Source organism: Tamandua tetradactyla, chromosome 19 (assembly GCF_023851605.1).
Source record: "Tamandua tetradactyla isolate mTamTet1 chromosome 19, mTamTet1.pri, whole genome shotgun sequence".
NCBI lineage: Eukaryota > Metazoa > Chordata > Mammalia > Pilosa > Myrmecophagidae > Tamandua > Tamandua tetradactyla.
Genome location: NC_135345.1, coordinates 63718723 through 63723542, shown reverse-complemented (window position 1 = coordinate 63723542; position 4820 = coordinate 63718723).

Here is a 4820-nt window from a genome sequence, read left to right as displayed (position 1 = left end):
TCTTAGAACTTCCCTAGAGATTTTGTGCTCTAGAGTGGTTTATCTTATAGCAGCACAGTACAGAAGCTCAGATACTTGTCTCAGATACAAAAGATCTGAGTTCAACTCCCAGTAGAAGCTGTGTGACCCATGGCTAGTTATCAGACTTTGTACCTCAGATTCTACACCTTTACAATGGGTATACTAGTATCAAACTCATAGTGTTATTTCTAAAATTCAACGAAATAAAAATATGTAAAGTACTTAGTACATGACATTGCCCACAAGAATCACTCAATGCTGTGGTCTTTGTTGTGGGATTTATGCATGGTTTGTAGGCTTAAGACAAAGAGTTCAGCAGTCTATAGGATGAGCTAGTAGTACACCCCAGAGAGAAAATGAATGGTATAAAACACAGAGACACCAGCTGTGATTAGAGAGCATGGAAAGGTCAGTAACCAAATGAGCCAGATAACAAGATGTAGAAGGTCAGAGAAAGCATTTATTATAGGAAATTTGACAAATCTGAATTAATTAAAATAGCTAGCTGCATGTCCTTGTAATTCATCTCTCCTAAACCTCAGTTTCCTCATATCTAAAATGACATTTGCATCCTATATTCATGGAGGGATTCTCTTTGCCAGACTTTGTTCAAATATTCAAAACAACCTATAAGTTATTTATTCTTCCCCTCTCATGGATGAGGAAACTGAACTCAGAGAGGTGAAATAAATTACCCAAGATCACTCAAACGTATTCATCCAAAAGTGATGGAGCATAGATTCTAATCCACAGTTTGGCTTCAGAGTTCATGTTCACTGTCTTTAAGTAATTGTGTCACTGCCACACCAGCATGGAAACTGCTTAGTAAAATTTAGGTACTTAAGTGTAAATGTGACATGTCATGATGTGCAAAATGTACAGTGTCATGATACATGAAAATCAATATGCATACAGCTTGTCACACAGATAAACCAAAGTAAATTTTTGCTGTTACCATTAGTACAATATTTGAAAAATAAAAAGTCCACTGTAATTTGATAATTTGTTATGCAAGCATATATGAAAAAATAAATTTGAAAGCTATATTCATGCTACAAAGAAAGGAAATGCATGTTGAAGTATTTTTCTGCTGTAAGAATAATAAATGACATTTCCTATAAAATGTAGTATCACCCAAGCTTTTTGGACTATTTTCTTTTTCTCGCTCTAATTAGTGTAAATTCTCACAAGCTTGTGAGTATATACAAGTTAGTTAGGTTTTGTGAACTTAGGTTTTAAATTCTACAAAATAGAAATAATAATAAAAATGAGCCAATCTAGGATGGTTTTAGGTAACAATTGTGAAATCAGATGACAAAAAAAAAAAGGGTTATGAATTGTAGAATTCTGGAAAATATAGAGGCATTTATTGAGAAGTCCAGCTATTGACCAAAATCCTAGCGGTGATATTTCAAGCCTGATCATAGGCAATTATAGAGACTTTACTTGGCAAGCCTGGTTGGGGAAAGCTGTCCTACCCAAACCAGACTTAATACACAGACAAAGCATTGAAGACTCTGAAGGGAGATTCAGTCAAGGACTCAAGCTCCCCAAACCATGCTCTTAGGCATATCTGCATTCTTAGCCCAAGTGCCACCATTTGCAGGTACTTGAAGACACTCCATTCTGACTCAGTACTCAGTATATTTCCACAGCTAGGCCTTTGCCTTCTATGTTCAGATCTATAAAACTGCAGGGAGCTGTTATTCTGGGATATTCTTCCCTGCCTTCCATCCCCATTTTTGCTGATGCATTTGGCCCTTCCCGGTGCTATTCTATGGAGGAAAATAGAACATTGAAGGAGCATGCATCTTCTTACTGGCTTCTTGCTTATGCTACTGTCAAAAGTGAACGAAGGCCCAATGCTTTCATTTTGACTTGTTTTAATCTACCACCTAATCCCCTAGAAACTCAGCTCTTGACATTGATCTGTTTTCATTTTTATTACGGTAACTCCAAAAGAACTATATGAAAAACAGAATTCTAGCCCATGACCCCAATTTTCAGTTCAATTGAATTCTTCCATTATTCCATTACACTAAATATATCCCAAGCCAAAATTATCATTTTGTTCCCATTAAAACTAGTAGCTTCCTTCAATCTGTGTAGTATCACATATGAAAAAAAATAGTACCAAAAAAAGACAATAAAACTTCAAAGTCAAAGTAGGTTCAGGGGAACCAAGTCTTCTTACTTCTAATCTGATATACATCTAGTGAACTGCATATGTGTGGATAATGTCAAATAATGTTAGAGAAGCAATATGACTTGATGCCTAAGAGTGCTGACTCTGAATCTAGAATGCCTGAGTATAAATCTTTGCCACTTACTAACCGTGCCCCTTAGGAAAGTTAATTACCTTCTTTGTGCCTCAGTTTTCTCATTTGCACAATGGGAAAATGATCATACATAATTAACATGGCTGTTGTGGAGCCCAAATGTATAAATTCATATCAAGTGCTTAGAAAATTTGACATACGTGATGCATTAAAGGTGAGGTGCTATTGAAATTATGTCTGTGGTATGAGGATGATAATTTATCATCTCCATTCAAGTTCTAATCCCATTAAAGTTCTAATCAAATGAAAACAGATGTAAGTACTCAAATGGGATTTAAGGTACAGTATCAGTTCTTTCACTTGTAGAGCTGGATTGGAACGTTTGATAGAGGCTTCTACCCATCCCCGGCACTGAGATATCCATGCCTACATAACCCTGATTTACTCAGGAGAGGCCAGAGAATGGCATAACGCCCTTGCCAGGAATCCTCGCTTCCCACTAAACTGGAGGTTTTGTCCAGAGGGTAGTAATCAAAGGACAATGCAAGTAGAAGAGGAAAGGGCAAGAGAATGAGCATGCATTGGGGACAACTGTTACTTTGAAAAGGAGACCAATGGACTCAGAAAACAGATAAATCATTTAGCATCCAACAAGGAGAAATAAATGAGTTGGTAGAAAGATAGCCCATAAGTGTTTATCATGCTACTCTGTTCTTGAGAAAATGAGGTGATCTTTCTTCTATTTATTTATTTATTTTTTAACATGGGCAGGCACTGGGAATCGAACCCAGGTCCTCTGCCATGACAGACAAACATTCTTGCCTGCTGAGCCACCATGGCCCGCCCCTTTCTTCTATTTTAATGGAAAAGAAACAAACAAAACAAAACACAAAACAAATGCATGGCCAGGGAATAAGCATTTTCTGACCAAAAATTTCAGATGGCTCAGATTGGGTAGGAAATATTTCTTCAACTATTCATTCATTGAACAAGCATTTATTAAAACATATTATGTGCTAGGCATTATACTAAGCATAAAATGAAGAAAGTAAATTGAAATAATCAGATTCATTGATGTAAAGATATTTAAGTGTCAGTGAGCAAATTAGAAACTAGAAGACCTGTTTAGAATTCTGCAGACAAATGTGTGCTCCACAATATGTAAGTAATTAAAATATTTCTCCAATATAAATAATAGTGCACAGCATGACTTTTGTAATCTAACAGAATATTTACTTAAACATTCTATAAGTCTTCATTCTAGTGCTGAGGTTCTCAAGTCTTTTCTTAAAACAAACCTCTTTAAACAGATGAAATCTTACTTATTATCCCAACATATAAAGTGATATATATATATATATATATATATATATATATATGTATTTTATATGTACATAAAGTCCCTCATCACTTTCAGCATCCCCAGAAGTGCTCCTGAAGAAATCCAATCTCCAAGAAGACCACTGGACCTACCAGCAGCAGGGACTCTTCTAGCTTTCAATTCTAAGAAGCTATATTCTCAACATGTATAGTCAGAAAACTCAAATGTAAAGACACCACTAAAAGAATTACCTTTTTTAAACCATGTCTTTCTTTAAAAATGTAATAGAAAAAAAATCCACATATTTTTAAGAATGTCTTAATAAAGGTACATATATGATTTACAATTTAAAAAGTTATTTATTAAGAGGTTATAAATAAATTAAAATATTGTTTTTGCCCCAAATTTGTACCAACTTGCCTAAATGTGAACTGTTTTAATAAAACAAGCATGTAAGAAGCAGTGGAGCAAATGTTCCTTATTTTAGAGCTTTCATTTTTCAAGTTATCTGAATTTAAATTCTTGTAAGTATTATCTACTATACTTCTAAATATTTCTAAGTATTCATAACAAAATTTAAGCTTGTGTATATATAAATATAAACATATACACACATTTACGTATTAAAATATTTTATATCAAGTATTCTTTTGTCATCAAATGTAATGTAATAATATATATCATTCCAATGTTTAAATGACATCTCTAGCTGTTTTCACTTTTCTGTGCCTCTGTTCTTCTTGCTTATTTAAAATAAAAACCATTGAGGAGAAATGAAGCTATAAGAATACCCACTTTATATTAGCACTCATAGTACACAGTAAAGTTGAATGAAGAAATTGGCAAAGGATAAGAGCTTGACAGTGTTTTTCCAGTCCTTTGCTAATTTTCCTGGGCACATGCAGATGGCTATTGAAGAATGGGTACAGTGTTCAGTATGAGGTTTGCCAACAATGCAGACTTAGAAGGTAGAATAAAGAAAGTTATCAATGAGCATAGCAATGACAGGAAATGGTTCAAGAGAGAGCCCTGTAATGCATACAGAAATACCCTACAAACTTAAATGTAGCTTTAGTAATCACTGAGTATAAGATGTAGGTTTTCATTTTTGTCAGTATGTACATAGCCTTTCCCTCCCAAAATCAGAGCAGATGATTTAATTGCCTAAAAGCTTTTTTAAAGATAAGTTTTAAAATTAG